Below are 14,294 nucleotides of genomic sequence, written 5' to 3' on the forward strand. Positions count from 1 at the left end.
GAATATGAAAGCATGTCCAAGTAACAAGATTGGTAGAAAAATTAAACACTAAAGAGAGCCTAAAGTGCAAAGGTTCTTAACAACAGTAAGTTGCAACACATAGGCTAGATGAGCTTGAAAAGAAATTAATTAACTCAAATCAGGCTTAGGCATGTCTCCGATTACCAACATAATGAAGTTAAAGATTAGAGAGACCTAAAATTGAAGTAAAGCAATCAGAATTGCATATAAGAACAGCCTAGAAAACACATTAAACTACAATCTCCAAAAGTGAAAACATATGCAAATGATAGGAAAATAGGAATGAATTGACAAAAGTTCATCAACTCACTAGTTAAATGAAGAAACAATAAAGAACAAAGTCCCCAGTAGCAAGAACCCAAAATTTCTGGCCTTGGCTTTCAGCCGGTCAAGAACCAGAATATAGAACAAGAGTATTAGAGAACAAAAAGTAGTAACTTCAGTTTTTTTAGTAAATCTCTTAACGATTCAAGTCTGTCTAAAAGGGAATGGGGGAAGGGTTTATATAGTAGTAGCAATTAAATAAGTAAACAAGGAAACACTGTAAAATCAAACGTGAATAAGGAAGCAATATCATGCAAAAATCAATAAAAATGGAATTTAGGAAAAAATAGGTAAACCTAGTTTTAGGGAAAACAAATATCAATAGAATATACATAAAACAGTAGCATAGGATGAATATAGACACAAATAACACTAAAATCAGAGAATCGAACCTATTTTGGCTCTATTAAAAGAGATTTGAAAACTCTAATTTAGGATAAGTAAGAATCAACAGAAGATATAGAATTATTCGTACTTACAATAGAGCACATGACGAATATAGATAGAATAATTAGAAAAGTCAAGGATCTAAACCAATTTTGGTTCGATTCTTATGAGATTTGCTTGCCATGTTTAGGCAAGCAGTATAGAAAAGGACCTAGTACCGGAGAGAGGTCATATATGGAAAGAAACGACCATGGAATCACTTGTTAGGTGGGATTATGAAAGGGATTTGGGAGAAGATGGCTAGGGTTTAGGTTTGAGAGATGAGAGGATTCAAAGGCGCAGATGGTGAGAAATGATTAGGGTTAGGGGGTTTGGATATAATTAAAAGGGAGGGTGTAATGTGGGTTGTTGATCTTAGAGATCAACGACCACGATTAAAAAGGGGTTTTGGGTCGGGTGGTCAAACGGGTCGCGACCGGGTATTAGATAGGGTCGTTTGGTCTTGGGCTGATTTGGGTTCGATTTGGTTTTAAGAATGGGCTATTATTAAATACCCAAAATTCAACAAAAAATAATTTATAAAAATGCTTAATAAATAAATAAAATAGTTATATGCAATAAAATAATTAACAATAAAAATTTAGCATTATTAAAATATAAAAGTCTATTTTGACACAAATAGTATAGGTAAAAAGCAATTATATGTGAACATAAGCTATTATTGCAAAATTAGGTAAATAGCTTAAAACATGCAAACATAATTATACGAAATAAAGTAAAAATATTATGAAACATATATAAGGATGCAAAATAGTAATTTGGATGATTAAGTCATCATAAAATAATTTGAAGGAATAATTAATAATTATTCAAGTAATTTAACTGCAGAAAAATCAATTTAAATCTCTAAAAATTATGAAAAATTATAGAAAATGCATGTATAGGTTTATAAACTAAATGATGATGCAAATATACTATTTTGAAATATATATATATATATATATATATATATATATATATATATATATATATATATATATATATATATATATATATATATATACACACACACACACACACACACACACACACACACACACACACACATCCAGACATACCTTAATCAAATCCGATGGCACTCGTTCCAGGTCCAATGAACTCACTCAACAAATACAAGCTAGTCTAATGACATGCCACACCAATACTACCCAAAGCCATAAACCATGCAATCCGTGTACCAAACAAGCAACAACTTGAATGTACCCAATGACAGAACAAGGATCAAATAGGAAATCTGTCCCGCAAGGTATACAGACATCACCATAAAGCACAATGCTATGAACCCATCACATAAAGGAGAATCAAGACACACGAAATCAACACAAAGGATAATAACCCAATATAACCTTGTTGCGATGCGTGACCCTATTCAAACACCGGTCAATATGGAATACGTCATGCCATAATGCTCTAAATCAATAACCACACGCAAACCAACAACAAACACACGAAGTTCATGGCCATAACCATGGAGAAATCGGTAGCACAATATACTACAAACAGGAAAAACTATAACCAAGGCGCAATCAACCACTCAACACCCAATCATCTCGCTCAAATTTCGCCACAAAGCCCAAATGAAACGCATCATGTGTGCAAATAACCAACCAATCATAACCCATCGTAGTATAGAAGAGTAATACATAGAACATATCAGAACACGAACAAGCTCAACTCAAACCGAAGGACACACCCCTCCACAATAGCTGTGCCAAGTCAACAAATCTAACCCGATGTAGAATGCACATCCTAATTAGGCCTACCAATGGACCCCAAATCAACTCCGGTCATCCACAAATAGATACATAACCTTCCAAAAGTCCACAATAACCTAGTCATAATACATACTATTAGATGTCTAACATGGTCGTACCTTTATCGTCCCTAACCAAGGAACAATATGCCTCTAAGAACCCTCATAGTCTCCAAATCCCTAGAATACCAGAATCACCATGTCCGGTCCCAACTCGACCACTCAAGTGGCTGACAGATCCTTCATACATAACCATTCTATGAGAAATACTTCTATAATTCTTCTGTGCCAAATAGCAAAAATTTGAACATCAATAATTGATCAAGTCATATAAAAATACGAGAAACCTTTATCAATTCTGAATCACAAGCAGGTGTCACGACCCAAAAATCCCAACTCATCGTAATGGCGACTAACACACTTGCCAAGCAAGCTGAATATAATAATAAAGAACCAAAACAATGGAATTTATAAAAATAACATTAGTCTGAAATCTCATTATAACAAAATACCGCTAATACATGATAATTCCCCCAGAAACTAGTAAATACATGGTCATGTGCTCTAATACAAAAATACAAGTTTGAAATGACTAACTACGATACTATCTGAAATAAATATAATAGTACATAATAAAAGACAAGCCAAGATTGCGGGCGAGAATGCAGCTCTACCTTGGCTCTCAATACTCAGCTCAACAAGCAACTCCGCTACTAATAATTGGTACCAAAACCTATATCTGCACAATTAAGTGCAGAGTGTAGCATGAGTATAACCGACCCAATATACTTAGCAAGTTGTCACAACCCAAAATCCAACTAGTCGTGATGGCACCTAATCCAACCTGCTAGGTAAGCCAATTAACAACTAACTAATTTAGTGAGATTTATAAAGAAGGGAAATAATAATACAACTGCTTTTATACAAAAAACTTTCCCAAGGACTAGTAGTACCAATCATGAGCTTCTAAGACTCAGAGTTTACAAAGTTGGTATGAAATAAATACATCATCTGTTCAAAATATACATAAACAAACTTTTATAAGTCTAAGGCTACCATGAACAAGAGGCAGCTACAACCAAAATGTAAGTACATCTTCAAATACATCTCTTATCGAACATAGAAAACATTAGCAGCCAACATCTGCACGCAAGGTGCAGAAGTGTAGTATGAGTACAATCGACCCTATGTACTCAATAAGTAACAAACCTAACCTTAGGTTGAAAGTAGAGACGAGTTGGAACATAGGTCAGGCCCAACACCAATATCCAAAAACAGTTCATAACAACATAATGAAAGTAATTAAAGAATTAACTCAGAGATAAAATGCTCAGATTGTTCACAGTTCCAGAAAAATAGGCCTGCCTTTCAAGTATATCAGTGAAAACCCAAATCTTTTAGCAAAATTGCCAAAAATAAGAATAAGTTTGAAAATTATGATTTTTCCCAAAAACCTTTCAACACTAAATAAGATGTTTCAATTCCGTATGTCATGAGGAAGATACATCTCTATGCCTAAATGTCAATATACATGTGAAATCATGAATGTCACCAAAATTGGAGTAGCGGAAAGAAATGCATCTCTATGCATGTATTTCAAGTATGCATGTCAAATGCAATGTATCTCAATGATGAACTCATATACTCACACTCCTTAGAGTACTCAATCTCACTGTCTCGTATTCTCACTCATCATGCTCAATACTTAGCACACTCAATCACTTTGTACTGTACAGGGCAGATCCAGCCCAAACATAACAACTGCTAGCAATTACGCTCACTGGGGGTGTGCAAACTGCGGAAGGGCTCCTTCAGCCCAAGTGCTATAATCCGCACGGACAACTCACATGCTTCATGAACAACTCAAGTGCTGCACGGACAACTCACGTGCCGTAGTATCAATATCCTCATAATCAGGCCCTCGGCCTCACTCAGTCATCAATCTCTCCAATCTCTCGGATCACAACACTCATGCCGAGCAACCCAAATCAACGATATGAGATGTGATAATAAACAATAAACAATAACAGAGATTGAGATATAATATGTAATGATGAATGCGACTGAGTACATAACTGCAATTAAGCAAATAAATCAACAAAAAGGAACGACCCTATGGGTCCCAATGGTACCAGAATATAGCCTAAACATAATTTCTAGCATCAATTACAGCTCAGGTGCTCTAGCACATAGAGTACAGTAGAAATGTTCAGATAAGATAGCTACACAGTTTTATGGAATCGACTAAATCACAATTTACACGGTGCACGCCCACACGGCCGTCACCCAGCATGCACGTCACCTCAACATCAATAATATAACACATAATTCGGGGTTTCATACCCTCAACACTATGTTTAGAAGTGTTACCTTGAACAAGCCAAATCTAATATCGAGCAAGCCAAGCGATGCTCCACAAATGTCATTCCGCGCATACCGACCTCCGGACGGCTCGAAAATAGCCAAAAGCAACTCAAATACATCAAATAAAGCCCAAGGAAACAAATCCAAATGACAAGGGTCAAATCTTTAACCAAAAGCCAAAAATTGACCAAAAAGCCAAACCTGGACCCGCGGCTCGAAACCTGACAAAACTCACATAATTCGACAACCCATTCAATTACGAGTCCAACCATACTAGTTTCACTCAAATATGACTCCAAATCGATGTTTAAAACTTGAAAATTCACTTTAAGAAATTTTAGACAAAAATCCCTAGTTTCCTCTTTCGGAATCATCAACCAATTTCCAAAAACAAGGATAAATTCATGAAATATAATCAAAACCGAGTTAAGAATGCTTACCCCAATTCGTGTGGTGAAATTCCTCTTCAAAGTCACCCAAAAATAACCTCCAAGTCATAAAAATGAGAAGAAAATGACCAACCCTCGAAAATATAGCTTCTGCCCAGCACTTCCCCATATGTGGTCTAATTGTCGCATCTGCGAGCTCCGCTTCTGCGGAAAAATCTCGCTTCTGTGAAGCCCCATGAAGACTAGCCCCTCTGCACTTGCGAGTTTTCCTGCTTCTACACACACGTAGGTGCACCAGCCAACTCACGCTTCTGCGCCACACGTCGCTTTTACGACTAGACTTACGCTTCTTCGGACGTGCAAATGCACCTTTAATTTTGCTTCTGCGATCTTCCTCGCCCAGGTCTCACCTCGCTTTTGTGACTGCCTTTTCACTTCTGCAACCATCGCACCTTTACTAACCAGCCACAGGTGCGATCACACTAGATCTGCCACCAACAACTTTATCCAAAAGTGATTCAAACAATCCGAACCTCATCCGAAACTCATCTGAGCCCCTCGGTACCACGTACGAACATACCAACAAGTCCCATAACATAATACAGACCTACTCGAGGCCTCAAATCACACATAACAACATCTAAATGACAAGTCGCACCTCAATTCAAACTTGTTGAACTTTGAACTTTTCAACTTCCAAAACTCGTGTTGAGTCATAGCAAACCAATCCGGAATGAACCAAAATTTTGCACACAAGTCCCAAATGACATAACAAAGTTATTCCAATTCCCAAAACCACAGATTAAATCTGATATCCACAAAGTCAACTACCAGTCAAACTTATGAACTTTCCAAACCTTTAAATTTCCAACTTTCGCCAATTTGGGACGAATCCTTCTAGGAACATCCAAGTGCAAATCCTGGCATACACCCTAGTCCAAAATCACCATCCAGACCTAACAAAGCCATCAAAACTTGAATTCGAGGTAAAATACTAAAAAGTCAAACTTGGTCAACTCTTCTAACTTAAAGCTTAAACCATGAAATTCATTATTCCAAATCGATTCCGAATAACCTAAAAACCAAAACCGACGATTCACATAAGTCATAATATATCATATAGAGATACTCCTGCCCATAGACTATTGAGCGAAGTGCAAATGCTCAAAACTATCGGCCGGGTCGTTACACAAGTATCATAGCTAACATTGGCGAGGTAAAAGGTGCAAGAGTTATAAATAATTCTTGCTATAACCTATACGGTTTCATCAATTTAACAGATACAAACAATAATATGATCAAGTCATGAAGCACAGATAGAACCCTCCGTGTGTGTGCGTGCGCAATTACTCAAGGTCTCTGTTCAATTAATGATATAACATAACAAGATGCTATGCACATAAATTAGGTAATTAACCATCGAAATTTGAAGGTAAAGATGAAATGCAAATCCAAAACAAACACTGGAAAGACATTCCTCAACCTTCCCATATTCGTACCAAACCATTAATCAGATTTTCTCAATATGCGCGTGTACACCAACAAGAGAAAATCATGATACCCTAGGGGATATATCTATATCCAAACACTGCATAGACAACTTACTTGCTAATAGTATCAATCGCACAGACAACTCACGTGCTGCGCAGATAAATCATGTGCTAATAATATCAATATCTTGATCTGCATAGATAACTCATGTGCTGAATGGACAACTCACTTGACAATAATATCAAACCGTTCGGCGTGGTCATATACTACCAGTCCATATCATAACACACGGAAAGAAAATATACAAGAATACATGTACATGATCAATGATTATCAAGTCTCACACTCCTGGATTGGTATAACCAACATGCTATAGTGTGGGAATGTGCAATGTATGCTATCACAGTTAGAACATACAGTTTCATCATGAAATAGTAATTTATCAAGTTCTAATCGGGGAAATAACCTCAACGAAATCTCAAATGTGATACAAATAGCTCACAGAGGGGTACAAACGGGAGAAACATCACAACTTGAAGCTTAGTAGTCAATTCAAGGCATATCATAGCCTACCTCGAGCATGACAATAGTACCCTGATACACATATATGGGCTCAACCCCATACATATGCGCTACTCATAGCACATAACTATTATAAATAATTCAGGAAACTAGTGCCTCAATAAGGTTTAAGTGAGATACTTACCTCAAGCAAGCCAAATCACTTCGCTAACAAGGCCTTCCCGCATGAATCAACCTCCGGACGACCTGAATCTAGCCAAATTAACTTAATATAATCAATAAAAGTCATAGGAATCGAATTCAAATGATAAAGCTAAGATATTGATAAGTAGGGATTTTGACTGCTTATTAGCACCTTTTTTGCTCTTGTCTTAGTCCGAAAGTATCGAATTGTGTTTCCAAAACTAATGAAAATATGCAAATTGCAGGAATGCTGAAAGTTTGGTCTGTCATGATGAAATCTGGCTCAAAAAGGAGTGTTCTAAAGCACAAAGCAATAAAGGGTGCAAAAGCGAAGAAGTGCGGTCCACAGAAGAAATTGCGGACCGCAGAATTCCATCTGCGGTCGCAAACCAAGCAACAAAATCCAGCAAGATTTTCAGCAATGTACGGACTGCACATGAATTGTGCAGCGCAATGGGCTTGCACTGAAAATTATTTTCAAATTCAGAGAATGTGCAGAATACCAAATCTTGATGCCTTGCAGACGTGTGGATTGCAAAAGAATTGTGCAGCCACAGAAGTTGCTTCGCAACGACAATCCAGAAATGTGCGGCTGCCAAACTCACCTCCTTGCCAGCTGAAGAAATCTGTGGACCACACATGGAATTGTGCGGCCGTAAAACCTCCTGAGGGGCATTTTTGTCAGCTATTTTTAGCCCAATATAAATAGACGAGTTTCACAAAATTAGGTCAACATACAAAGCTGTTGTAGCCTTTTCTGTTTACTATTTTAGGAAGTTTTAGTTTATTTGAGTGTTTGAACATTAGATTTCATCATTTTAATCTTCCATTAAGAGTTTAATTAGCTTTCTTCTTCATTTTCTGCAATTCCCATTATGAGTAGCTAGATTTTTTCTAGAGTTGTGACCTAACCCTAGTGTGTAAACCTTATGGGTAATTAATTTAAGGTTTGTTTATGATTGGGTGTTGATTATTTAGCTTAGGTCATGCTTAAATTTTAGAATTAATGGTTACAAATATTGATTCATGCCTATTTGACTTAGTCGTTACTTGAGAAAGAGTGACCTAATCTAGGATAACTTGGCTAACAAGAAATTGTGTTAATTTAGAGATTGATTAGCCTAATTAATGGGTTAAAAATAGAGATAGTAAGGACCCGACTTTAGCTCATATCAACTATTTTGTTTTATACCCAATTGGAATTGAGAAAGCCAAATTGGGTAAAACCACTCCTTGACCGAGAGGTATTGAGTGTGTAATATAGAGTTGAGAGCTATAATACAACCCAATCAACAAAACAAGCGTTAACGTCTTTATCCCATTAGGTGAACACCTAGGTTATGGTCATATCCCCAGTCCTTTAAACTAATTGGAAAAACAACAAAAACATTCATCTCTAGTCTATGGGTAGGGGTTATATGAGTCGCCCTATTCATTCAACATTTCCAGCAGCCAATGGTATTCCAGCTCCCCTTAGGCCTCAAGAGCCTTATTATGCACCGCCAGTATCTAGTGTGCCTCCTGCGCGGGGTGCTTTCAGTGGTCAGTCCAGAAGACCTGGCCCGAGCCAGTCATAACCACCACATCCTCTTAGAGCTTGTTTTGAGTGTGGTGACACACGCCATATGGTAAGGGATTGCCCTAGACTTAGGAGGGGTGCACCGCCATAGACTTCTCAGCCACAACGTGTCCCGCAGAGTTCTCAGGCTATGGTTACAGCTCCAGTTGCTACCCCACCTGCTCAGCCAGCTAGAGGTGGACGTCTAGGAGGTAGGGGTCGCCCTAGAGGGAGAGTCCAGGCCCAATACTATGCCCTTCCTACTCGTACTGAGGTTGTTGCCTTCGATTCTATCATCATAGGTATTATACTGGTTTTTTACAAAGATGCATCCGTTCTATTCGATCCAGGCTCCACTTACTCTTATGTGTCTTCTTATTTTGCTCTACATTTGGGTGTACCTCGGGCTTTTTTGAGTTCCCATGTTTTTGTTTCTACTCCTGTAGGAGATTCTCTTATTGTGGACCACATTTATCGGTCGTGTTTTGTTTCTCTTAGTGGTTTTGAGACCATAGCTAATTTATTGTTGCTCAGCATGGTAGATTTTGATATTATCTTGGGCATGGACTAGTTGTTGCCCCATTTTGCTATTCTTGATTGTCATGCCAAAATCGTTACGCTGGTTATGCTAGGTGTATCGCGTGTTGGGTGGAGGGGTACTTTAGATTACACTCCCAATAGAGTTATTTCTTTTCTTAAGGCTCAGTGAATGGTTGAGAAGGGGTGCGATGCGTATCTAGCTTATGTGAGAGATGTCAGTATTGATGCCCCTACAGTTGATTCATTCCTAGTGGTACGGGATTGTCCTGATGTGTTTCCAGCTAACCTTCCGGGCATGCCACCTGATAGAGATATTGATTTTGGCAATTATCTGTTGCCGGGCACTCAACCCATTTCTATTCCTCCGTATCGCATGGCTTCTCCTCAGTTAAAGGAGTTGAAGGGATCAGTTACAGGAATTGCTTGATGAAGGTTTTATTAGTCCTAGTGTATCACCTTGGGGTGCTCCTGTCTTGTTTGTGAAGAAGAATGATGGTTCTATGCGTATGTGCATTGATTATCGCCAGTTGAACAAAGTTACAATGAAGAACCTTTATCCTTTTCCTTGTATTGATGATCTGTTGACAATATTCAAGGCACACAGGTGTTTTCGAAGATTGACTTGAGCTCAAGTTACCATCAGTTAAAGATTCGAGAACCAGATATTCCAAAACTGCTTTCAGGACTTGGTATGGTCATTACGAGTTCCTTGTAATGTCATTTGGGCTGACCAATGCTCCAGTAGCCTTCATGCATTTGATGCATAATGTGTTTCAGCCGTATCTTGACTCGTTCGTTATTGTCTTTATTGATGATATTCTAGTGTATTCCTAGAGTCGGGAAGATCATGAGCAGCACCTAAGGACAATGCTCCAAACTTTGAGTGAAAAGAAGTTATATGCTAAGTTCTCGAAATGTGAGTTTTGGTTGGATTCTGTGGCATTCTTAGGCCATGTGGTATCGAGTGAGGGTATTCAAGTGGATCCAACAAAAGTAGAAGCAGTGCAGAGTTGGACCAGACCATCTTCAGCTACAGATCTGCAATTTTCTTGGCTTGGCGGGTTATTACCATCGTTTTGTTGAGGGGTTTTCATCTATTGCAGCACCTATGACCAGGCTAACCCAGAAGGGTACTCCATTCCAGTGGACGAAAGAGTGTGAGGCGAGCTTTCAGAAGCTCAAGACAACTTTGACTACAACCCCAGTTTTGATATTGCCTACAGGTTCGAGGCCTTATACCATCTATTGCGATGCCTCGAGGATTGGCCTTGGAGCAGTATTGATGCAGGACGGTAAGGTGATTGCCTATGTATCCAGATAGTTGAAAGTAGATGAGAAGAATTACCCTGTCCATGATCTTGAGGTACCTGCCATTTTTCACGCCATGAAGATATGGCATCATTATTTGTACGGCGTTCCTTGTGAGATTTATACTGACCACCGGAGTTTGCAGCATCTGTTCAAGTAGAAGGATCTTAATTTGCTCCAAAGAAGGTGGTTAGAGTTGCTAAAGGACTATGATATCACTATTTTGTACCACTCGGGCAAGGCCAATGTGGTGACCGATGCTTTGAGTCGCTGGGCAGAGAGTTTGGGGAGTTTGGCTTATTTTCCAGCAACAGAGAGGCCCATGGCGATGGATGTTCAGGCCTTGGCTAGCCAGTTTGTGAGATTGGAACTTTCAGAGCCTAGTCGGGTTCTAGCTTATGTGGTTTCTCGATCTTCCTTATTTGATCGTATCAGAGAGCTTCAGTTTGATGACCCTCATTTGCTTGTCCTCAAGGACAAGGTTCAACACGGTGATGCTAGAGACATGACTATTGGTGATAATGGGGTATTGAGGATGCAGGGTCAGATTTGTCTACCCAATGTTGATGGGCTTCGAGAGTTGATTCTAGGGGAGGCCCATAGTTTGCGGTATTCCATTCATCCAGGAGCCGCGAAAATCTAGGATTTGAGGCAGTACTATTGGTGGAGGCGAATGAAGAAAGATATAGTTGGGTTTGTAGCTCAGTGCCTCAATTGTCAGCAGGTTAAGTATGAGCACTAGAGACCAGGTATGTTGCTTCAACAGATAGAGAATCGGGAGTGGAAGTGGGAGCAGATCACCATGAACTTTGTAGTTGGGCTCCCACGGACTTTAAGGAAGTTCGATGCCATATGGGTGATTGTGGATCGGCTAACCAAGTCCGCACACTTCATTCTTATGTGTACTACCTATTCTTCGGAGCGGTTGGCGGAGATTTATATCTGGGAGATTGTTCATCTACATGGTATTCTAGTTTCAATCATTTCAGATAGAGGGTACTCAATTCATATCACGGTTCTTGAGCGCTGTTCAGTATAAGTTGGGTACTCGGGTAGACTTGAGTACAATATTCCACCCTCAGACGGATAGACGGATAGTTTGAGTGCACTATTCAGATTCTTGAAGATATGCTCTGTGCATGTGTGATTGAGTTTGGAGGGTCTTGGGATCAGTTCTTGCCATTGGTGGAGTTTGCCTACAATAATAGCTATCAGTCCAACATTCAGATGGCACCGTATGAGACTTTATATGGTAGGCGGTGTAGGTCCCCGGTACATTGGTTTGAGCCGGGTGAGGCTAGATTATTGGGCACAGACTTGGTTCAGGATACTTTGGAGAAGGTTAAGCTGATTTAGGATAGATTCCGTACAGCCCAGTCCAGACAGAAGAGCTACACAAACCGGAAGGTTCGTGATGTTTCCTATATGGTTGGAGAGTGGGTTCTGCTTTGGGTTTCTCCTATGAAGGGTGTTATGAGATTTGGGAAGAAAGAGAAGTTGAGTTCGAGGTTTATTTGCCCTTTTGAGATATTGAGATGTGTTGGGGAGGTTGCTTATGAGCTTGCCTTACCTCCCAGCTTGGCATTAGTTCATCCGGTATTTCATGTTTCGATGCTCCGGAGGTATCACAGTGATTTGTCGCACATGTTGGATTTCAGTTCAGTTCAGTTGGAAAGGATCTACCTTATGTTGAGGAGCCAGTGGAAATATTGGACAGACAGGTCCGAAAGCTGAGATCAAAGAAGATTGCATCAGTGAAGGTTCAGTGGTGGGGTCAGCCAGTCGAGGAGGCGACCTGGGAGACCGAGCAGGATATGCGCATCCGTTACCCTCATCTTTTCACTACTTCAGGTATGTCTCTATGCTTGTTCGAGGATGAACGAATGTTTAAGTGTGGGAGGATGTAACGATCCGGCCAGTCATTTTAAGAATTTATGCCCCGATACCCTATAAAATGCTTTCCCTGTGTTTGTTTCTGCTATTTTGAATTGCCGGGATGTTTGGTTCTGAGTTTCGGAGAGTTTTAAGACACTTAGTCTGTAAATGAGAGTTTAAGTGTGTTCAAAATTTTACCGTAGTCAGATTAGCGTGAAGAAGCCTCGAAATGAAAGTTCGTCAGTTCCATTAGCTCCGTTGGGTGATTTCGGGGTTAGGGACATGTTCGGATTGTGTTTTGGAGGTCTGTAGCTTATTTAGTCTTGAAATGCCGAAAGTCCAATTTTTCAAGTTTTCGGTTCGATAGTGAGATTTTGATATCGAGGTCGGAATGAAATTTCGGAAGTTTGAGTAGCTCCTAGTGTTGAATGTGACGTGCTTGCAAAATTTCAGGTCATTCGGACGAGGTTTGATAGACATTTTGATCGAAAGTGCAATTTGAGAGTTTTGGAGTTCTTAGGATTGAATCCTATGTTAAATTGGTGTTTTGATGTTGTTTTGAGCGTTCTGAAGATTGGAACAAGTTTGAATGATGTTTTAGGATTGGTTGCATGTTTGGTTGAGGTCCCGGGGGCCTCGGGTGTATTTCAGATGCTCAACGGGTCATTTTTGAACTTAGAGAAATTGCAGAAATTTGCAGTAGCCGAGTTCTGGTTTCCTTCTTCGCGTTCGCGAGTGGGGTCTCGCATTCGCAAAGAGGAGCTGGGGCTAGGGGGAGGTTAATGCTTCGCGTTCGCGAAGTTTTCCCGCGTTCACGAAGGAGGGGAATATCGTGCATCGCGTTCGCGACTAGGACATCACTTTCACGATGAAGAAAGCCGGACCCAAGCGACGTTGTGCTTTGCGAATGCTAGGGTCTTTCCGCTTTCGCGAAGAAGGAAATACCTGGGCATTTTTAAACATTTTAAGAACGAGGGCTTGGCTATTTTTGTCAAAACTTAATCTTGGGAGCTCTGATTTGAGCGGGGTTTTGAGGGATTTTCAGAGATATGATTGGGTAATGATTCTTAACTCCTTTTTGCTTGTAACCCATTAATCTAAACATGAATTCATCAGTTAATTTCGGAAATTGTATGAAAATTGGGATAAATTCCATAGACCAAAATATTCGAGTTTTGATTGCGGATTTGACATTGGATTTGGATAATTTTGGTATGGTTAGACTCGTGAGAGTATGATGATTCTGAAAATGTAAATTTTACCCGATTATGAGATGTTGGCCCGAGGGGTATTTTGGTCATTTTACCTAATTTTGCGTATTAGGTTAGAATTTATTTGAAGAATCAGTTACTTGAAGTATTATTTACATCATGCAATTTAATTGAATAGATTTGGGCCATTTGGAGTCGACTACTCGTTGCAAGAACGTGGTTTCAGGTTGATTTAGAGCCGGTTCGAGGTAAGTGACTTGCCTAACCTTGTGTGGGGGAAACTCCCCTTAGGATTTGGTATTATTGAT

The sequence above is a fragment of the Nicotiana tabacum genome, chromosome 22 (assembly GCF_000715075.1).
Source record: "Nicotiana tabacum cultivar K326 chromosome 22, ASM71507v2, whole genome shotgun sequence".
NCBI classification, from domain to species: Eukaryota; Viridiplantae; Streptophyta; class Magnoliopsida; order Solanales; family Solanaceae; genus Nicotiana; species Nicotiana tabacum.